This window comes from Nicotiana attenuata, chromosome 9 (genome assembly GCF_001879085.1).
Source record: "Nicotiana attenuata strain UT chromosome 9, NIATTr2, whole genome shotgun sequence".
In the NCBI taxonomy this organism is placed as follows: domain Eukaryota; kingdom Viridiplantae; phylum Streptophyta; class Magnoliopsida; order Solanales; family Solanaceae; genus Nicotiana; species Nicotiana attenuata.
The window spans coordinates 43,241,312-43,265,575 of record NC_031997.1 but is presented as its reverse complement, the minus strand read 5'-3'; positions in this window follow the sequence as shown (position 1 = coordinate 43,265,575).

Here is a 24,264-nt window from a genome sequence, read left to right as displayed (position 1 = left end):
AAATATAGTTCGACAAAAATAGATGTAAATATTTTAAGGAATTACCAATAGTCTCCTCGTAGACCTCAGGCTCCTTGCACTGGGTGCAAGGAGCCACCCTTCTCAGATGCTCGGCCTTCTTTCCCTGTTCACTCTCCTTCTCGAATTTCTCGGTGGTCCAATGCCTCAACAGATCCTCCCATAAATTCGATAGAATCCATGAAGGCTTCTTGTTCTTCTTTCGAGCGGAGCAGAAGGAATCAGATAGTCTCTTACGGCATTTGAACACAAATTTGCACAAATTTCAGTGTTATACCAGTCCTCCCAGGCACACTTGGTCTGCAAATAAAATATGTAACGTTAGATAAAAATATTGTTAATATAATGCCTAAATAGATAAGAATTGTCTTAAAACCTTAAATTGGTTGAAAATTTGCTGCACGAGCTCTGGTGGAAAGTCACTCCAAGTCGGATAGGGTGCACATACAACCGGCCAAGAATTTTAGTGATTATCTTTGTAACCTGATGATTAGGTATGAACCCGCAACATGAAAATTACATTAAATAAACAACAGTAGCTATTATAATTCAGCAAAAATAAAGAAGTAATAAATAAATCTTACCCATTCTCAAGCCTAATGATCATCCTATGATAACGATCATACCGCACTTCATCTGGATCATCATCCTACGACGAATCTGAAACGTGCGCAGAAGGGGAGGTATCTGGCTCAGCGCTACTATCCTGAAGACGAAGTCTAGAAATTCTAGGAGACGAACTCCGTGGAGAGGGAGACGGGGTCCCTGCTGAAGATGGCTGCAATCCACACCCCTGCATCGATCTAGACCCCTACTGCGATCCGGCTGGCTCAAATCTAGATGGATGCGATTCAACTGGTGATGAAGCAAATGGAGCAGATGGCCCTGTGACTGTTGACTCGATGGACCCATGTAACTACATGCAGGATCATATGGAGGAAGCGGGGTATAGCCCTGCGTCGGAGAATGGTAATAATATTGCTAGGAGGTCGAATGGTAGGTAGTCAGATGAGTAGATGGATGAGGTGGAATAGATTTGTGCCTAGAAGATTGCTACCGACCATTAGCAGCAGAGGAATGCAAGTGTGGAGTGGAAGGAAGCGATGGTGTAGCACCATCATCATGATCAATAGGCATTTTATCCTTCCTAGACCTACCTCGACCCCTACCGTTCATCTGCATAAATTAAAGAAAATGTTAGATTTGAGAATATAAATCTATATAAGTTGAGAGCGCTTGAAAAAACTAACATGCTAGTCTTCGACGTATCCTTCCTCATTTGAAAATCCTTCCTCTTCACTTATTTTATTTTGATTAGGCGATTCTTCATCCTCATTTTCTATGATTGTTATTTCCTCCATATCAACTTCTTATAATATGCGTTGAGGAAGCTACAAGTCATTTTCTAACTGATCATCCACCATTTGGTTAACACTTGAGGCATCATTTGATAAGCAAGATCTAGCACATTCTCAACTTCCACCTTACCAACAGGATTTGTTTTGATTATATATAACCAACCAATCAGCCTTATCGCTCCGTAATGGATATGGAGCATAGTACACTTGCCTAACTTTTTCTGCAATTATAAAGGATCATATCGATCATACTCCCTCTTTATATTAACCTCAATTATGTTGTACTGCGAGTGTACATTTGTAACTCTTCTAGGTGTTGGGTCAAACCACACAAGTGAGCAAGTATATTCACAAGTATGTATATTCACATGTGAGAGGGTATGTAAGATGCACTTACACACTCTTTAAACCATGCCTCAAATGTAGAATATACAGCACCATGGCCAAATTGACTCACGAAGTCACTGAGCGACACATTGAAGATTATTTGTTTGTTGCATCAACAAAATTATATAGTAGCCCATGTAAATTAATCTTACATACACTTACTTAAGAAAGGGTTGAACTTCCGGACAATTTAGCAACACATGATTTGAAGCTGATTTGTACTCCATACTACTTAGGCCCCTTTTTGTTGGATCTTTAGAACCTCATCCTGGTTGATTGAATATGGACATTGGTGGATATATGGATCAATCTCAATCACGATATTGTGCCGATTGGGCCTATTTCTAACACATGGCACATGACTGTCAAAGTAGTAAGAACAAAAATGGGCAGTTTCCTTTGCAAGATAGGCTTCGCATATGGATCCTTCAATCCTATTCCTCTGCTTAACATATCGTTTACACTTGCCGATAGTCCTACACATTGTCATATTAGACGATAACATTAAAGAAAATTACAAGAATAAATCAAGGTTTGATCATTACCTCTCAAATGGATACATCCACCTGCATTGAACCGGCCCTCCAAGTCGCGCCTCGTGTACAAGGTGAATTGGAAGGCATTCCATCACATCAAAAAAACCATATGGAAAAATCCTTTCCAGCTTATTACTGATTACATGAATGTTCCGATTCATTTGAAATAGGTTTTCTTCCCTTAATGTGGTAGAACATAAGTCTTGAAGAACAAACTTATCTCTGTGATGGGTTTCCATATATTTTCAGGCAAACCATAAAATGCAATAGGGATTAAGGTGTCCATGAAGATATGCTCTTGTCACGACCCAAAATCCACTAGTCGTGATGGCACCTAACCCAACCCGCTAGGTAAGCCAACTAATAACTATCCAATTTCAATAATGTTAATAAGTTAATTAAACATAAATAAATTATCTGGATCTATTACATTTCCCAAGGACTGGTAGTACAAATCATGAGCTACTAAGAATAGAGCTTACAAAGCTGGTATGAAATAAATAATCTTCTGTTTGAAAAGTACATAAACAAGAGTTTTATTAATCTAAGGCTACCATGAACTAGAGGAAGCTACAACAGGGATGACGATACCTCTTCCAATTCAGCTCCCATCGAACACAGCGACATCGACATCCGAAATCTGCACGCAATGTGCAGGAAGTGTAGTATGAGTAAAACCTAACCCATGTACTCAATAAGTAACAAACCTAAACTTAGGTTGAAAGTAGTGACGAGCTGGCACATAGGTCGGGTCCAACACCAATAACTAATAGTAGTTCGTAACAGCGTAGAGCATATATAAATAAGGAAGTAACTTAGAGATAAAATGCTCAGTTTTTCACTGTTTTTCAAAAAATAGTTTCGCTTTTCAAGAATATCAGTGAAAACTCAAATCCTTTATCGAAATCGTCGTAAAATATGAGATAGTTTGAATACTATAATTTTCTGAAAAATCCTTTCTCCAATAAATAAAATGGTTCCTTTTCTTTCCAAATAGCAAGCGTGAAATACTTCTCTATGCCCACATGTCAATGTGTGTAAAAGAAATCATGAACGACGTGATGCCGTGCAGTAGGAGGAAAAAAAATGCATCTCTATGTATGTATGTCATGTATGCATGTCAGTGCCAGTTATCTGATAAGTAGGAATTTTGATCGCTTATTTGCTCTCTTTTACTTGCGTTCTAGCTCAAAAATGCTTAAAGGCATTCCCAGAAACTAATAAAATATGCTTGCTAGCAGGAATATTAGGAAACGAGCCAAAGAAATCAAAATCAACTCATAAAGGAGTCAAAAGTGATCCAGATCCAAAACAGGTCAAAAAGGGCAGCAGTGCAAACCGCACAATTCTAGTTCGGCCGCAGAAGGGAGATTCAGAGAGTAGCTTTTGGTCCAGCTAAAGGCACGCGGACCGCACCAAAATTATGCGGCCGCAGGAGGTCAAGTGCGCCCGCAGTCATTATTATGTGATCCGCATGATTAAAGAATCAGAGAGCTGTTTCAATTCCAAAAGCAGAGAGTGCAGACCGCATCACTTTTGTGCGACCGCACCCATTTTTATGCGGACCGCAGAAGCCCTGGAGTTTCAAGCCCAAATTCCCAAGACTGCGGACCGCACGATAATTGTGCAGCCACAGAAGCCCCATTGTGCGGACCGCACTAGAATTATGCGGCCGCAACCTTTGCAGGGGGATTTTTGTCAGATATTTTCAGCTTAGTATAAATAGTACTTGTTGTCATTTTTAGTTTAAGTTTAGTTTGCAGAGGTGCACCTGAGCCATTTTCTTTACCTTTTTGAGTAATTTTGTATTAGATTAACTTCAAAAGCATTAGATTTTCTTTATCAAATCAATTATTATCTTAATTTTCTTCTTGTTTTTCTTTATTTTTCATGAATAGCTAAATCTTTAGCTAGGGTTGTGGCCCAACCCTAGTGTGGGTACTTAATGGGTATTTGATTTAGGGCTTGTTTGTGATTGGGTTAGTGATATTTAGCCTTTTTTATGCTTGAATTCTGGAATTAATGGTTGCAAACATTGATTCATCTCTATTTGACCTAGTTTTTACTTGAGAAAGAGAGACTGAGTCTAGAAAATCTGGGCTAACAAGGGATTGGGGTGAACTCAAGAAATTGATAGCCCCAATTAAAGGGTCAAATCTAGAGATAATTAGACCCGACTTGAGCATATATCACTTGATTTGGGCAATACCCATTTGGACTTGAGAAAGCCAAATTGGGCAAAATCACTCAAACTACCAGCCCGTTAGGTAACCACCTAGGTGGAAGTCACGACCCAAGATCCTTTATCATTTGAAAAATAACCAAAACCAAAAATATTGTCTTCTAGTTTATTATTTGCAATCATTAGCTAAAAGTAGAAATAGAAACAACCAATGAATATGTGGAAGTGCAAATTGAGGCACATTAAACAATTACACTAGGTGTATACCTAATCACATTTCTAACTCCCTGAGGAATTGACCCTGACTCGTGTTGGGATTTATTATTGCTTCGATCGCCTCTCTACCTATACTTGTGGTGTGAGTTTGGGTGATATCAATTTTTGGCACCGTTGCTGGAGAGTTAAACGGATTTAGCTATATATCTAGGTTTTTATGTGCTTTGTCTTCTTTTCCTTCCGAGTCACTAATTTTGTTTTTGAATTGGTTTTAGGTACGAAAATGGCTCTCAACAACGAGCCCATTGGAAATGTGCCATTGGGGGAGGAAGTGGACTATGATGCCATGGATGAGGTTCATCTTGAACCTCAAGATAATAGACGAGGCTGCCCGCCTCACGATAATGTGCCCGCCCCTCCCCCACCTCCACCAAGAGCGGCAACCCACCGATAATTACCAAACGAGGGTTATGCAAGTGCTATAGTTCCGCCCCACATTAGGGTGGGCAACTTCTAAATTACCAACGTGATGATTACACAGCGTGAGCAACGGGGTTTCTTCATCGGAGCTCTGAATCAAAACACCTACAAGCATCTCAAGGGGGTTGTCGATACTTGTTGGGGGAGCAAGCAAACAAATGTCTCTAAGGACGCGCTGAGGTTGAGGTTATTTCCTTTTTCTCTATGGAGAAAGGCATTGGACTGGTTAGAGAGATTGCCCAACCATTCCATCCACACTTGGGATGAGTTGGCAGAAAAGTTCATTTAGAAATTCTTTTCTCTGGGACATATGGCGACGCTTCGGGATTAGATTCTTGCTTTCAAGAAAGAACCAAATGAGCCATTGCACGAGATTTGGGAAAGATATCGTACCATGGTTAAAGAGTGCCAAACAATGATAGGACTGAGGCCACGATCCAATAGATCTTTTACAGGGGGATCAACACAACTAATCAATGTATGGTTAACCAACTTGCCGGGGGGAACTTCATGATAACACCGTATGCCGAAGCTTGTGAAATTCTTGATGAGATGGCTGATACTTCTTCGGCATGGCAAAGTAGAGCCAATGTTCCGCAAGGTGACCCTAATGTTATTCACCTACACAAGGAGCTACATGATCATGGGCAAGCTATTGCCGAGTTGACAACTACCAAGAACCAATTGGCCAAAGCTCAGCTTCAACAAGTTCAAGGGCCAAAACAAGTGCATGCAATGGAAGGTGTGAATATGATGGTAAACAAAAGACGGCAACAAGGTCAACAAATACAAAGCCGTCCGGAACAATTTATGCAAGATTGTAGTGGTTATGATCATGGTGATTCATTCAATGAGTAAGATGAAGAAGTTCAGTATGTCAAAAATTATCAAGGTCAAAAAAACAATGTGCAAGGACAAAATCAATAACAATGAAGGTCACAAGGGAACCAAGGTAATTAGAACAACCAAAACCACTAAAGCAATTGGAGTGGTGGCAATCCTAATCAAGACAATTGGAACAATCAAGGAAATCAAGGCAATTGGGGTGGCAACAATCAAAGCAATTGGGGAGGAAATAACCAAGGAGGGTGGAACAACAACAACAACCAGGGGTCGGGTTTCAAATGCCCCTGATCTTCCAACAACCAAGCAATCCACCTCTCTATCCTTCTCAAGGCTCGAGCTCTTCTTCCGATGAGATGGGTAGAATTGAAAACATTTTTAAACAGATGATGGATAAGAATGCCGACTCCGATGCTCAATTAGCCTCGCATAACACTTCTATTCAGAATTTGGAGGTTCAATTAGGCCAAATCTCACAAGCGTTGAACACTCGTCCTAAGGGGGCACTACCTAGTGATACGGTGGTGAACCCGGAGGGTGGGAATAATACGAGACATGCTATGGCAATGACTACTAGAAATGGAAAAGGTGGAGATGCAACCACCTCAAATCAAAGAAGGATTGTGGATGAAGATGTTGTGGTTCAAGAGGATGAAATCCCAATCAATGTGGTTCAAGGTAATGAAGAAGTGAGAATTGATATAGATGAAAGTGTGGAGGAAACATAAGAAGAGGTGAACCCGTCTAGGGAACACGTGATTGGCATGCCGGAATCGGTGGTGCCAAAGGCTAAGGCACCAATGCCAAGGCCTCCTCCTCCATACCCTCAAAGGCTTGCAAATCAAAAGAGTGAAAACCTATTTGAAAAGTTTATTGATATGATGAAGAATTTGTCAATTAATGTGCCGTTGGTTGAGGCATTGGAACAAATGCCGGGATATGCAAAATTCATGAAGGATTTGGTAACCAAGAAAATATCAATGAATTGTGAGACCATCAAGATGACTCATCAAGTGAGTACTATTGTGCACTCCATGGCTTCGAAGTTGGAAGATCCGGGTGCTTTCAAAATCCCTTGCACTATTGGGAGCTCCGATTTTGCCAAAGCCTTATGTGATCTCGGGGCAAGTATCAACTTGATGCCTTATTCGGTGTTCAAAACTTTGGGACTTGGGCAACCAAGACCCACATCCGTGAGGTTGAAAATGGCAGATCGTACAATGAAGAGGCCTTTGGGTATTATTGATGATGTATTGGTTCGAGTTGACTCATCCTCCTAGCGAACTTTGTGATCCTTGATTGTGAAGTGGACTATGAGGTACATATCATTTTGGGTAGACCTTTCCTTGCTACGGGGAAGGCTCTTGTTGATGTGGAAGCCGGTGAGCTCACTTTCTGGGTGGGTGAAGAAAAGGTGGTCTTCCATGTGTGCAAATCAATGAGGCAACCGAATAGTAATGAAGTTTGTTCGTTCGTGGATTTGGTGATGGACATGATTGTTGATGATGCTAGTGCCACAATGAATGTTGAAGACAAATTGGAAGCCGTTTTGCTTAACCTTGATGATGATGAGAAGAGTGATGGCTATGTGGAATGTGTAAATGCATTGCAAGGCATGGGGTCGTACACTTATGAGCCCCGAAAGCTATCTTTGGATCTTGAAAACCGGAAGACTCCTCCAACAAAGCCCTTAATTGAGGAACCTCCTACCTTGGAGTTAAAGCCATTGCCCCCGCATCTCAGGTTTGAATTCCTTGGCTCTTCATCTACTTCACCGGTTATCCTTTCTTCTTGCTTAACTGACATGCAGGTAGAGTCCATGCTGGAGGTCCTACAAAGGAAGAAAAGAGCCATCGGATGGACTTTGGAGAATATCCGGGGCATAAGCCCCACCTTTTGCATGCACAAGATTATTTTGGAGGAGGGTGCCAAACCCTCCGTTGAATACCAAAGGAGGCAAAATGAAGAATTGAAAGAGGGGGTGAAGAAGGAGATAATCAAGTGGTTAGATGCCGGGGTTGTGACCCCATTTCTGATAGCTCGTGGACCTCTTTGGTGCAACGTGTCCCAAAGAAAGGGGGCATGACTGTGGTAACAAATGAAAAGAGTGAATTGATCCCAACAAGAACTGTCACCGGGTGAAGAGTGTGCATGGACTATAGGAAGCTCAACAAAGTTACTCGGAAAGATTATTTCCCGCTTCTATTTCTTGACCAAATGCTTGATAGGTTGGCCAGAAGTGCTTTTTATTACTTCCTTGATAGATACTCCGGCTACAATCAAATTCTTATTGCTCCCGAGGACCAAGAGAAGACCTCTTTCACATGTCTTTATGGTACTTCTCGTTTTCAAGGATGCCTTTTGGGTTGTTCAATGCACCGATGACTTTTCAATGGTATATGATGGCTATTTTTACCGACATGGAGGAGGATATTCTTGAGGTCTTTATGGATGATTTTTCTGTGGTTGGGAATTTGTTTGAAGATTTTTTTTAAGAATTTGGATAGGGTATTGGCTAGATGTAGGGAGACAAATTTGGTGTTCAATTGGGAGAAGGGTCACTTCATGGTCGAGGAAGGCATTGTCCTCGGCCACAAAATTTCAAAACATGGTATTGAGGTAGACCAAGCCAAAATTGAAGTAACCTCCAAATCCCTCCTCCTACATCCGTGAAGGGAGTGAGGAGCTTCTTGGATCATGTGGGTTTCCATCGCCGATTCATCAAGGACCTTTCCAAGGTGGTGAACCCATTGTGCAAACTTTTGGAGAAGGATACCAAGTTCCATTTCAATGAAGATTGTATGAAGGCATTCGAGTTGCTTATTTTCAAGTTGACTACTACTCCAATTATCACCGCATCGGATTGGAGCTTGTATTTTGAGCTCATGTGTGATGCTAGTGATGTTGCGGTTGGAGGAGTGTTTGGGCAAAGAAACAACAACATCTTCCATCCGGTCTACTATGCTATCAAGACCATGAATGATGCCCAAGTCAACTACACAGTGACCGAAAAGGAGCTACTTGCTATTGTTTTTGCCATGGAGAAGTTCCGGCCGTATTTGATGGGTACTAAGGTGATTGTCCACACCGCGGCGCTTTGATATTTGATGAGCAAGAAAGATTCTAAGGCAAGGTTGATGCGGTGGGTGCTTCTTTTGCAAGAGTTTGATCTAGAGATTCTAGACCGCAAGGGTAGTGAAAATCAAGTGGCGGACCACTTGTCCCGATTGGAGGAGGAGGGGAGGCATGATGGCCTTGAGGTCAATGATTCCTTCCCCGACGAGCAATTGTTAGCCATTTAAATGACCGGGATGCCATGGTTCGCCAATCTAGCCAATTATCTTGTGAGCGGCATTGTGCCGAATGAGTTCTCTTCAAACCAAAGGAATAAGCTCAAACGCTTGGATTATTACTAGGATGAGCCGTATCTTTTCCGGATATGTACCGATGGTGTGATCCGGCGATGTATGCCGGAAGAAGAAAAAATGGGGATTCTTGAGGCTTGCCACTCTTCACCGTATGGTGGTCATCATGGTGGAGCTAGAGCAACTGCAAAGGTTTTGACTTGTGGATTCTATTGGCCTACCCTCTATAAGGACGCTAGTGAGCTTGTCAAGTACTGCAATGCGTGCCAAAGGGCTGGTGGGATTTCTAAGAAGAATGAGATGCTCCTTACCACCAATTTAGAGATTGATAACTGTGATGTTTAGGGTATTGATTTAATGGGACCGTTCGTGAGCTCTTGTGGGAACACTTTCATTCTGGTAGCTGTGGACTATGAGTCAAAATGGGTTGAAGCCGTGGCTTTACCCAACAACGAAGCTCGAAGTGTGGTGGCATTCTTGAAGAAGAACATCTTCACAAGGTTTGGTACTCCGATGCCCATTATTAGTGACGGGGGTTCGCATTTTTGCAACTGGGCTTTTGATACCTTACTCACCAAGTATGATGTCACTCATAAAGTCTCCACCCCCTACCATCCTTAAGCAAGCGGACAGTTTGAAGTCTCCAAACGGGAGATCAAGAGTATTTTGTCAAAGACTGTGAATGCCAACCGAACGGATTGGTCAAGAAAACTTGATGATCCTCTTTGGGCTTATAGGACGGTTTACAAGATGTCGATTGGGATGTCTCCTTATTGATTCGTGTTTGGGAAGGCGTGTCATCTTCCGGTAGAACTTTAACATAAGGCCATATGGGCTTTGATGAAGTTTATTCTTGAGTGGGATCTCGCTGCAAATCTAAGAGTGGCACATTTGAATGAGCTTGATGAATTCAGGTATCATGCCTACACAAGTTCGTCCCTTTACAAGGAGAAGATGAAGTACCTCCATGACAAGTACATCCACAACAAGGAGTTTAAAGAAGGTGATCCTGTGCTATTGTTCAATTACCGGTTAAGGATGTTTCCGGGCAAGTTGAAATCTAAATGGAGTGGCCCCTTTGAAGTGGTGAATGTAACCCCATTTGGTACTCTAGATTTGAAAAATAAGAACAATGAGGTGTTTAGAGTCAATGGGCACCGGGTTAAGCATTATCTTGGCAAGGTTGATAATGGCCACATTGTGGCAGTTCTTCATTTCAAGTGATTGGTAATCTGCGTCATGCCGCGACATTAAATCAGGAGCTTCTTTGGAGGCAACCCATGGGTCTTTTTATTTCTTTTGTTTTTCTTCTTTAGATTAGATAGGCTTTGTTTTGTGCTAACCAGTTTTGAAGTGTATGCAAGAATGGGTGTGCATTGCAGGGACTGTGCATGAAAAATTTGGCTAAGTGTCAAAATGCATGGTCTCTAAAGTTGGTTTGTTAAAAATGCTTAGTAAATTGCGGCCGTGCTCATTTTTGTGCGGTCCGCACCAATGCTGCAGCCGCACTCATTTTTGTGCGGTCCACAACAGGGCTTCACACAGGTAGGTAAGGAGTGCAGACCACATCAAAATTATGCGGCCGCACTCAGGTAAAACTGTGGGCCCGACGGGTAATTATATAAATAGAAGCCTTTTTCTTCTTTTTACACTTTACGAACTCTAAACGCCTAACGCCCTAAGCAAGTACAGTCCCCCCAGTAGCTCTAAATTTCAAGAATTTCATCTTCTAGATTCTCACCTGCATCTTTATTACTGGCATGTTAATTTCATCTATAGATTCTTATCTTTTGTTTTGTTTTGTTCTTTGATTTAGGGTTATTTCCATGCCCAAAAATGTCAATATTTAGTTATTTTTGCTTAGAATCACGTGGGTAGCATCTCGAACGTTAATTGGGATCTGGGTAAGTAACTAATGATGTTTGATTGCTAAAACCATGCTGATTTGAGAACAAAATTGCATAAATCTTAAAACAGTGCCCGTGAAATTTGAATTATGCGGCCGCACACACTTTTGTGTTGTCCACAGTCCTCTGAGTTAGGGAAATTGTGTGCTTGACTTGTGCAGCCACACTCAAAATTGAGCGGTTCGCAGTGGACTTGTGTGGCTGCACTCATTTTTGTGCAGTCTGCACTGATGAAACATTAGAGACCCCAATAGTCTGAACCTGGGGCTTTGCGGCCGCAGTCAAAATTATGCGGTCCGCACTCTTGGTTGTGTGGCGGCACTCACTTTTGTGCGGTCCGCACTGCCCCTTCTGAGAATGTTTTGCTGCAACTTTCAATCATGCTTATGTATATATTATGAGCTTCAATTGTAACTGATTTCTAGTGCTTATGTGTTGCAGACAATGGTTCGATCACGTGGCAAAGGAGATATGTCAAAAGGGAGGGCAGAACCCTCCCGAGGCCGGTGTTGAGGTAAAAGCAGCCTATCTCTAGCACTTCAAAGGATTATAAGCAAGAAAAACAACAACCAATAGAGCCCTTGATACCTCATAGAACAGTGAGTACATCCCATATGGGGAAGCTTCTGAGGGTAATTCCACGCAAGCACAGCCGGAAGCCCAATCACAACAAATCATAGGGAGATTCCATTTGGTGGATGAGTCCTCATTAGCTGCCAGTTCTTCGGAAGGTTCGGAAGAGGGCAACCAAGACTCTAAGCCCTTTTCCTTGCATGCTCCCCCAGCTCAAATAAATTAGATGATGATGATGATGTCCAGATGATGGGAGAGGTGGCGATACTGCAGTGGGAGGGTTTGAAAGATCAAGGAGACCAGAGATGTGGGAGGACAGAACTGCCACTGCGTTTGCAAAGTTTAAGGAATGGTGGTCACAGAGGTCGTCCACTCTTGAGAGATAATTTTTGATGAAAGATCTGAACAAGCACAACCCCAATGTCCTTAGAAAATTCCAGGAGCGGAAAGGATGGAAATGGTTCACCAACACCGTCCTAGATGCAAATGAGTTCCTGGTAAAGGAATTCTACACAAATGTTGCTCACATCAAATAGGAAACTAAGGTGACCAAAGTCCGCAATCTGAAAATCTGTTTTGACTCCTGTGCACTGAATTCATATGTAGGGTTTGAAGAAGTGGAGGCAGTGCAGTATTTGGAGAAGCTAGTTATGAGTTATGCAACTCGCCCATGGCTAGCTGAGATTCCGGCAATCCCAGGGTCAGCACCTCCATGGCTCACAGCAGGGGTTCCAATTGTTCGGGCTACCCTAAACTTTGAAGCAAAAGGGTGGCAAACGTTCGTGTGTAGCCACATTGATCCATGCCTCAGTGAAAACATGCTCCCACTTCCCCGTGCAGTCTTGGTGGCTTCGATTATTGCAGGGTATCCGATAAATGTTCGTGCCATCATGTCCACTAACATCACTTTAGCTATCCAGAAGGGTGAGAGATCCTATTTGTACCCGAACTTTCTCACAGAATACTTAAAGGATCAAGGGGTGGAGCCGAAGCATTATGACACCGAGGTAAAGGCCAGGAAGCCTTTCTCATGGTACCATCTCCAGGGTGCCGACAACCCGATGTTCAAGGGTAAAGCTACTACCTCTGCTGGCCAGTCTGAGGAGCCAGCGATAGTAGTTAATGATTCAGCTGCCGAGCCTTCCACAGCATCCGGTACTTCCACCGAGACAGCAGTCATGCCACCTTCATCCTCCGGACCACCTGCTCTTGCTAGATTATCAGTTCCACTACCAGTGCCAGCTTCATCTACATATCCTCAAACTGCGCTGCGAGTCTTCCAGACATTGGCAAGTCTCAACGACTGGATGCAGGCAGCAACTAAGAAGCTAACTACTATATCCAGTGTTGTTGCAGCACAGTCCTCAGCCCTAGCAGAGCCACAGGTACCTCCGTCAGTGGAGGAAACATTGAAGAAGATACTGGAAAACCAGAAGACCATTACGGATACTCTAGTGGCGCATGGGAAGGTCATTGAGGACTTGAGCAAGCAAGTCAAAAAGATGAAGAAGTCTCAAGCATTAAAGAGGTTAGTGGACAAGTTGAGAAAAGAGGTCTCCAAGATTGCATCTGCAGGAGATCTGCCATTGGACCTGCTTATGGAGCCTTCAGTCCCAGCAGCACAGGCAGCACCAGAGGCAGCAGCCGGCTAGTTTGAGGAGCTGGCTGCCACTTTCCACACTGCTGAGGAGATGCTCCAGATGCTCAACAACCCAGTTGTCCCTCAGCTTGGAGATAATGAGATATAGTTAGAGACAGGGGGTGCTGATGATCCTATGCAGACAGAGACCACATAGGGAGTTCTCTTAACGTTCTACCCTTTCCCTATTCTTATTTCTGTTAAGCATTGAGGACAATGCTTATTTTCATTTGGGGGTGGTCTAATTTGGTTATTTGACTTTGACATTTGACATTTGGGCTGTAATAACTCTGATACTATGTTCCTTTCATCTTTATTTTCCTTTTGGTATGTATATATTCTCCCCATTTGATGTAGATATTCATTTCCCTTATGTATATATTCATTTGACTTTAGTTTGTATATTCATTTATCTCGCTTTCCGTAGTTTATTTCATAACTTCTTTAGTTTGCTTTTCCTTAGTAGTATAACTTCTTATTTACTTCAGTAGCTTCTTTTTAATTAGCTAGCTTCTTTTTACGTTTTGAGTGAACAATAAGCCTTTGGTTTTCTTAATTCCACGGTTCTTTCCAAAGGTGGATTATGTGTGAACCGGGTGGCTCTTCCCAACGATGGATGCCGTGACAACTTTCTTAAGGGATTGAGTCTGTTTTCATTTATGTTTTGGTAAATATAGTAGTAATGAATAAAAGGGGTCTCAAGCATGCTTCACTTGGTACCAACACATTTACCTATGATCGTATGGTTAAAAATAAGTTGTTGGAAGAAAATAGCTCTAGTTGTGACCCTTTTGACTCTTGTGTTAACTTAAGCAGTCATCGAGTGGCTCAAATCGAGCCATTTGTGATTCTCAATCTTAGCTAGGACTGTTGTGGGCCCTCGACTCTATTCTCTTTAGCAATCCAGAAGCGTGAGAGTTGAGATGTTTAGTTACAAGTCCAAGTACCCGTGCTAATGGTCTAGAACTTGCCCCGAATGTTTGTCTAAGTGAAATTCTAAGTGTAGCTTGGCTTGAGAAATGATTGTAGGCTCTCCTTGATCCAAATTGAAATTTAAAATCTTCTATAGCCTACCAATGCGATATCCCTAGTCAACCCCTTTGAGCCAAAGCCCCTTTTTCTTTCAATAACCACGTTACAAGCCTTTATCCGTTTTGTAATGACCCTCTCTTGGCACTCGATCTTTCCTTAGCATTCTTGAGAAATAATTGGCAAAAATGTAAGTTTGGGGAGAGATGAGGAGTTTGAAAGTGATAAAAAGTACAAAGAAGAGAAAGAAATGAAGAAAAGGGAAGGCAAAGAAAAGAAAGAAAGAACAAAAAGAAAAATGCCAAAAAGAAAGTGAATAAAGTGAAGAGTTGAAGAGAATTAAAAAGCAAATAAGGAGGAAAGGAAGTAAATAGAAAAGGAGAAAAATGAATGTTATGATCAAGAAAGTGTGACAGTACGTCTCTCTAGTTCCTCCGAGGAAGAAGAAAATGACTCAAAGAGTCGAGAAAGTATGAGCCGAAAAGAGAAAATGGAGTGCTTAAAGAAAGATGAAACCATTCTATACCAACAAGCCCTACCTTGATCCAAAAGCCTTCATTACATCCCGAAAAAGCCCTACATGATTTCAAGTTGAGCGAGCTTACATTAGTGGTGATTTACATAAGGGGCAAGCATATGGTACTTAAAGCCGGACTTGTGACATTCTTTTGAGAGAGATGCGCGAACTTTTCACGATCCTTACTTCGAGTGTTATATTCTAAAGTGAAATTTGCTAATGGAGAGTGGAAGAGGAGGAGTTTGGGATCCACAATGACCTACACGAAAGAGCGAGCTTCCTTGATGAATAGAGTCAACTCTTGATGCTCTAGTGTCACATTAGAACTACTGTACTCAAAAGGTCAAATGATTGCGTTGTTGATAATTCATATGCATTGTGGGTAATTGTTGGTCCCAATTGATGTGTAATTTATTCACCTTAGGCTAGCTGAAATATTTCTTTTTCTAGTGAAGGTGGGAATTGCCTTATTTGCTTGAGGACAGGCAAAAGCTTAAGTTCGGGGGAGTTGATAAGTAGGGATTTTGATCGCTTATTTGCTCTCTTTTACTTGTGTTTTAGCCAAAAAATGCTTAAAGGCATTCCCGAAATTAAAAAAATGTGCTTGCTTGCAGGAATATTGAGAAACGAGCCAAAGAAATCAAAATCAACTCAATAGGAGTCAAAAGTAAACAAGATCCAAAACAGGTCAAAAAGGGCAGCAGTGCGGACCGCACTTCTGATTATGCGGCCGCAGAAGGGAGATTCAGAGGGTAGCATTTGGGCCATCTCAAGGTCTGCGGACCGCACCAAAATTGTGCGCCCGCAGGAAGTCAAGTGCAGCCGCAGTCATTATTATGTGGTCCGCAGGATTAAAGAATCAGAGAGTTGTTTCAAGTCCAAAAGTAGAGAGTGCGAACCGCATCACTTTTGTGCGGCCGCATAATCAGAAGTGCGGCCGCACCCATTTTATGTGGACCGCAAAAGCCCTAAAGTTTCAAGCCCAAATTCCCAAGACTATGGACCACACGATAATTGTGCGGCCGCAGAAGCCCATTGTGCGGACCGCACCAGAATTATGCGGCCGCAGAACCTTCGTAGGGATATTTTTGTCAGATATTTTCAGCTGAGTTTAAATAGTACTTTTTGTCATTTTTAGGTTAAGTTTAGTTTTCAGCGGGGCACCTGAGTCATTTTCTTTACCTTCTTGAGTATTTTTGTATTAGATTAACTTCAAAAGCATTACATTTTCTTTATCAAATCAATTATTATGCATTCTATCTTAATTTGTTCTTGTATTTCTTTATTTTTCATGAGTAGCTAAATCTTTAGCTAGGGTTGTGGCCCAACCGTAGTGTGGGTACTTAATAGGTATTTGATTTAGGACTTGTTTGTGATTGGATTAGTGATATTTAGCCGTGTTTATGCTATTCTAGAATTTAATGGTTGCAAGCATTGATTCATGTCTATTTAACCTAGTCTTTACTTGAGAAAGAGAGACTAAGTCTAGGAAAACTTGGCTAAAAAGGAATTGGGGTGAACTCAAGAAATTGATAGCCCAAATTAAAGGTTCAAATCTAGAGATAGTAAGACCCGACTTGAACATATATCACTTGATTTGTGCAATACCCATTTGGACTTGAGAAAGCCAAATTGGGCCAAATCACTCAAACTACCGAGATGTATAGAGTGGGTAATTGCGTGTGATTGCTATACCATGACCCCGTCTAATCAAACTTGCCCTAGAGTTTACAACCCGTTAGGTAACCACCTAGGTGAAAGTCACGACCCTAGATCCTTTATCATTTGAAAAACAACCAAAACCAAAAACATTGTCTTCTAGTTTATTATTTGCAATCATTATCTAATAGTAGAAATAGAAACAACTAATAAATATGTGGAATTGCAAATTGAGGCACATTATACAATTACACTAGGTGTATACCTAATCCCATTTCTAACTCCCCGAGAAATCATGCCTGACTTGTGTAGGGATTTATTATTGCTTCGACCGCCTCACTACCTATACTTGTGGTGTGATTTTGGGCGACATCAGTATCCCAGAGGTGAATCATGTGCTCACACTCTTCACTCATAAATGTTCAACCACTCGGTACTGTATATGGCTCATACGGGCCAGGGAAGATCCATCCCGGAAAATACACATCACTGATCATTAGTCACTCAGTACCGAGGAAGGCCAATCCGGCCCCATGGAGAAGATCCATCTCCAGGTATATATATATAAATGCTCAACCACATGGTACTATATATGGCTCATACGGCCTAGGGAAGATCCATCTCGTAATATATATATACCGAGGAAAAAGGTTAATACAGCCCCATGGAGAAGATCCATCTTCATGCCCAGGGAAGATCCATCCTTGAATATAATCAACCGCGCTCACTGGGGTTGTGCAGACTCTGGAGGGGCTCCTTCAGCCCAAGCGCTATCATAAATCAGAATAACTGCAGCGTGCAACCCGATCCCATAACTGTCACTCATAATCAGGCTCTCGGCCTTACTCAGTCATCAATCTCTCCAGTCTTATCCAAGGGCTCACAATGTCATAAAAACTGACCCGGAACAATGATATGGTGTATAAATAAGTAACAACTAAGACTGAGATATGATATGAATGAATGAAGACTGAGTACGAAATATCAATGAATCCAATGAATTGACAGCAAGAAATGACCACTATGGGTCCCAACAATATCAGCATAAAGCCTAAACATGATATCTAGCATGATGTACAACTTGTTTGCTTTATCACATGGTGAAAACATAGATATCAACAAAATAGGGCCACTATTCAGTGCCCTGGAAACAACAGTCACAATTCCCAGGGTGCACGCCCACACGTCCGTCACCTAGCATGTGCGTCACCTCAACACCAATAACATAGCACGTAATTCGGGGTTGCATACCCTCATCACTAAGTTTAGAAGAGTTACTTATCTCAAACAAGCGAATTCCAACGCCGAGCAAGCCAAGCGATGCTCCAAGAATGCCATCACGCACGTAGCGACCTTCAAATGACTCAAAACTAGCCAAAAGTAACTCAAATACATCAGATAAAGCCCAAGGAAACAATTACAAATGATAAAGATCGAATCCTAAGTCAAATCCCAAATTCGACAAAAAATCACACCCCGGCCCAAAACCTCGAAATCCGACAAAACTCACCAAATCCGATAATCCATTCAATTACGAGTCCAGCCATACTAGTTTTACTCAAATCTGACACTAATTTGGTGTTCAAAACTCAAAAATTCATATCATAAAACTTTAGGGCAAAACCCCCAATTTTCTCTTTAAAATTCCTCAACCAAAAGCAAATTGAAGATAGATTCATGAAATATAACCAAAACCGAGTAGAGAACACTCACCCCAATCCTTGTGATGAAATTTGCTCAAACAATTGCCTCAATCCGAGTCCCACATCTCAAAATATAAAGAAAGAACCAAAACCTCGATTTTTATAACTCTGCCCCAGCACTTTGGCATCTCCGGATAAGGGGCCGCAACTGTGGCCTTCGCTTTTGCGGAAAAAGGGCTCGCATTTTTGAGACAGGCCGCTTCTGCGATGACCATGACCATATCAGTGGCAAACAGTCAATGTACACAGTCGAATCAACAGGCTAAATCACAAGGCATTTACGATATATAAATACCAAACTGAACCCAGAAAAGAAACCTTGTTCAATATAGAATCTACACAAATAACACTATACATCAAGAGCAAACCAGCAATTTACAGTTAGAAGGTACGAACAAGTAAAATTAAGCAAATAGCAGGGATTAAGGGAACTATGAAAAGAGCTAACATGGTTAACAGAAGAAAATATTGATTAACACGTAGCAATTAAGCATGTAAAGCATTTAGAGCATGTAACAATTAAGATAGGAGGGAAAACAATTAAGGAAAAATGATAAATCAGAGAAAACAGATAATTCGGCAGCGGGAATTGACATAACACAAAGTCTGAGGGTTCCTAATTCCCTTAAATCAAGGTTAGACACAACATATACCTCGCTCCAAAGGCCACTCAAAGCTCAATCACAGCTTTGCCTTTCAAACACGTCTCAGAACCAACAATATCTAGCAAATTACCAACCAAATATTTCAAAATAAGCCTTAGGAATCACCCACGATCGATAAAAATTAAATTTAGGCAATTATTGAAATAGTCAACACTCGGTCCTGGAGACCTGAAGCACACCAGCTATGATTCCTAAGTTCAAAACACTCCGTAGCCTTAGAAACTCACCCGAGCCCTCAGGGCTCCAAACCAAACATGCACATAAGTCTTAAAACATCATAGAAACTTTCTCGTGCGATCAAATCACCAAAATAACACTTAAAACCACGAATTTAGCACCAAATTGTCACAACCCAAATTTCCCACCCTCGGGAGTCGTGATGGCGCGTACTAGTGAAAGCTAGGCAAGCCGACAATTATAGATTTTATTATCCTTTTTCCTTATCTTTTAACAATTTCACAAGTTAACATATGATCAATAGCGGAATAAAAAGTGCAGAAGACGAAATTCAACAATTGAACTTAATACAAATACGATTCCATAAAGTAATCCACCCAGAACTGGTGTCACAATCTCATGGACTATCTAAGAATGCTACAAATAGGGTCTGAACAAAGAAGAATACATATCTGTCTCTGAAATAAGTAAGAACATAAGGAAATAGAATAGAAGGGGACGCCAAAGCCTGTGGACGTCTGCAGGACTACCTCAGGTCTCCGCTGGACTGAAGGCAGCAACCTCACTGTGGTCCAAATGCTCCAGCATTGGGATCTACACACAGTGCAGAGTGTAGTATCAGCACACTTGACCCCATGTGCTTGTAAGTGTCGAGCCTATTCTCAGCGAAGTAGTGACGAGGCCAGGACAAGACTACCAAATAAACCTGTGCAGTTAAATCAAATACGTCAAATAATGATAACAGAAACTAGCAGTTAAAGATGGGAAGGGGGAACATGCTGCGGGGAACACCAAGTATTAATAGAATTTCAGTAGAGATGCATAAAGAACACCATAATTTCATATCAGCAAGAATAAGGAAAACAGTAACAAGTGCACGGCATCACCCTTCGTGCTTTTACTCTCGTTCTCACCATAAGATCAATATTCACTTTTATCCTTTCTTGTTGCGGCGTGCAACCCGATCCCAATCATTTAATACTATTGCGGCGTGCAACCCGATCCCAATCATATAATGATGTTGCGCCATGAAACCCGATCCCAATCATTTAATACTATTACGGCGTGCAACACGATCCCAATCATATAATGATGTTGCGGCGTGCAACCCGATCCCAATCATTTAATACTGTTGCGGCGTGCAACCCGATCCCAATCATATAATGATGTTGCGGCGTGCAACCCGACCCCGCCTGTCCACCCTTATTACTCCTTGTTGCGGTGTGCAACCCGATCCCATATACTATTGTTGCGGCGTGAAACCCGATCCCAAATAATATTGTTGCGGCGCGCAACCCGATCCCAATATACAAATCAACACCAATCACAAAAGAATCCCGGCAAGGGAACAATAGTATAATAAAAAAATCCTGGCAAAGGAAACAATATCATAAGCAATAACATCCCAGCAAGGGAAACAATATCATAAACATTAACATCCCGGCAAGGGAAACAATAATATATCACATCTTATTTCCACAATCACTTCACAACATAAGTCTCGACTAGAGCCAATGCTCAACAATGGTCAATTACAAAGAATAATGTCGTAAGCCTTGTTCAACATTTATAATCATCATATTAAGCATGGACAATACATAACGAAGTCACAACAATCATAGTATAAGACTCACGGGCATGCTTGACACCAACGTATAGATACTCATCACCTCACCTATACGTCGTACTCAACACTTAACACATGGAAAATAAGACCACAACTCCTATTCCCTCAAGCTAAGGTTAGACCAAACACTTACCTCAATGCTACAATCACAATCAAGCCTCAACTACCGCTTTACCTCTCGATTTCACTTCCAATTCGCTTGTATCTAGTCACAATTTGCTTAACGATATCAATAAATGCTAAATAAACCAATTCTAATGCATGAAAACAGGTTTTCTAATAATTTTCCCAAAAAGTCAAAACCCGACCTCGGGCCCACTTGGTCAAAACCCGAAGTTCGAACCAAAACCCGGTCACCCATTCAGCCACGAACTCAAATATATAATTTGTTTTGAAATCGGACCTCAAATCGAGGTCGAAATCCCTAAAATTTGAAAGTCCTAAGTTCTACCCAAAATCACCTAATTTCCCATGAAAAACCCTTGATTTTGAAATGAAATCATGTAAAAAGATGGATTAGATTGAAAGAAATGAGTTAGAAATGACTTACAAATGATTTGGAGAAGAACTTTTTTTTGGAAAATCGCCCAAGAGAGCTTAAGGTTTGAGAGAGATTGAAAAATGAAGAAAATTTCGTCTAGGTTAGAATTTACACAGGTGCAGTTATCGCATTTGCGATGTCAGGTTCGCAAATGTGAACTCGCAAATGCGCCCCAGGTTTCGCAAATACGAATGTTTGTTCGCAATTGCGATTACTGCTCTTGTCGCATTTGCGATTCTGAACTTCGCAAATGCGAAGGTCCCCATCCAGCCCAGTCTTTGCAAATGCGATGGATATTCACAATGCGAGCTCGCATTTGCGATCCAGGCTTCGCGATGGCGAAGCCTGCAAACCTGCAACACACCAGCAATTTTTCCTATGTTCAAAACACTCCGCGGTCTACCCAAAACTCACCCGAGCCCTCGGGGCTCCAAACCAAACATGCATGCAAGTCCAAAAACATCATACGGACTTGTTCGTGCGATCAAATCATCAAAATAACATCAACAACTATGAATTCAACCTCAAATTCATGAAATTACTCAAGAACATTGACATTTCCATTTTTTCAACTAAAGGCCCGATTTATACCAAACGAACTCCAATTCTTACCAAATTCCACAGATTCAACTTAATTATTATTTTAAACCTGTACCGGGCTCCGGAACAAAAATACGGGCTCGATACCATCAAACTCAAATATCTTTCAATTTCCATAAACTCTTATATTTTCAGTTAAACAATTTCTTTCAAAAATTCATTTCTCGAGCTTAGGACCTCGGAATTCAATTCCGAGCATACGCCCAAGTCCCATATTTTTCGACGGACCCTCCGGGACTGTCAAATCATAGGTTCGGGTCCGTTTACCCAAAATGTTGATAGAAGTCAACTTAAATTCAATTTTAATGGCAAAATTGGCATTTTCCTCATATTTTGACATATAAGCTTTCCGGATATACGCCCGGACTGCACACGCAAATCGAGGTGAGACAAAAGGAGGTTTTTTTAAGTCCTCGGAACACAGAATTGACTTTCAAAACGAGTGATGACCTTTTGGAAGGTCATCACATTCTCCACCTCTAAAACAACCATTCATCCTCAAACGGATATAGAATAGTACCTGAGTCGGTGAAAAGATGAGGATAACGGCTCCGCATATCGGACTCGGACTCCCAGGTCGCTGCCTCAACACGCTGACCTCTCCACTGCACATGAATTGAAGGGAAATTCTTCGATCTCAATTGTCGAACCTGCCGGTCTAGGATAGCTACCGGCTCCTCATCATAGGTCAAGTCCTTGTCCAACTGGACAGTGCTGAAGTCTCACATGTGGGATGGATCGCTGTGATACTTCCGAAGCATGGACACATGAAACACTGGATGCACGTCTGATAAACTCGGCGGCAACGCAAGTCTGTAAGCCACCTCTCCCACTCAATCAAGAATCTAAAATGGTCCGATGAACCTAGGGCTTAGCTTGCCCTTCTTCCCAAATCTTATCACGCCCTACATAGGCGACACCCGAAGCAACACCCGCTCTCCGACCATGAATGCCACATCACGAACCTTACGGTCGGAATAACTCTTTTGCCTGGACCGAGCTGTACGAAGCCTATCCTGAATGATCTTAACCTTGTCCAAGGCATCCTGTACTAGATCTGTACCCAACAACAGAGCCTCTCCCGGCTCAAACCACCCAAATGGCGATCGACACCGTCTACCATATAATGCCTCATAGGGGGCCATCTGGATGCTCAAATGGTAGCTGTTGTTGTAGGCAAACTCCGCTAATGGCAAGAACTGATCCCACGAACCTCCAAAGTCAATAACACATGCTTGGAGCATATCCTCCATAATCTGAATAGTACGCTCGGACTGTCCGTCCGTCTGAGGATGAAATGGTATGCTCAACTCGACCCGAGTACCCAACTCACGCTGAACTGCCCTCCAAAAATACGAGGTAAAATGCGTACCTCGGTCAGATATAATGGACATGAGCACACCATGAAGACGAACAATCTCCCGGATATAGATTTCAGCTAACCTCTCTGAAGAATAGGAGACTGCCATATGAATTAAAATGCGCTTACTTGGTCAGCCTATCAACAATAACCCATATCGCATCGAACTTCCTCTGAGTCCATGGGAGCCCAACAACGATGTCCATAGTGATACACTCCCAGTTCCACTCAGGAATATCAATCCTCTGAAACAAACCACCAGGTCTCTGATGCTCGTACTTTACCTACTGACAATTTAAACACCAAGCTACATACGAAACAATATCCTTCTTCATCGTCCTCCACTAATAATGCTGTCGCAAATCCTGATACATCTTAGCGGCGCCCGGATGGATAGAATAACAGGAACTATGCGCCTCCTCTAGAATCAACTCACGAAGTCCATCCTTATTAGGCACACAAATACGACCCTGCATCCTCAAAACTCCATCATCTCCAACTGTAACCTGCTCTGTACCCCCGTGCCGCACCGTGTCCCTAAGGACAAGCAAATGAGGATCATCATACTGTCGATCTCGGATACGCTCAAATAATGAAGAACGAGCGACTGTGCAAGCTAGCACACGGATGGGCTCAGAAACATCCAACCTCACGAATTGATTGGCCAAAGCCTGAACATCCAAAGCAAGCGGTCTCTCACTGACCGGAATATACGCAAGACTGCCCATACTGACTGACTTTCTACTCAAAGCATCGGCCACTACATTGGCCTTCCCCGGATGATATATGATGGTGATATTATAGTCTTTCAATTGCTCTAACCACCTTCTCTGTCTCAAATTTAGCTCCTTCTGCTTGAACAATTATTGCAGACTTTTGTGA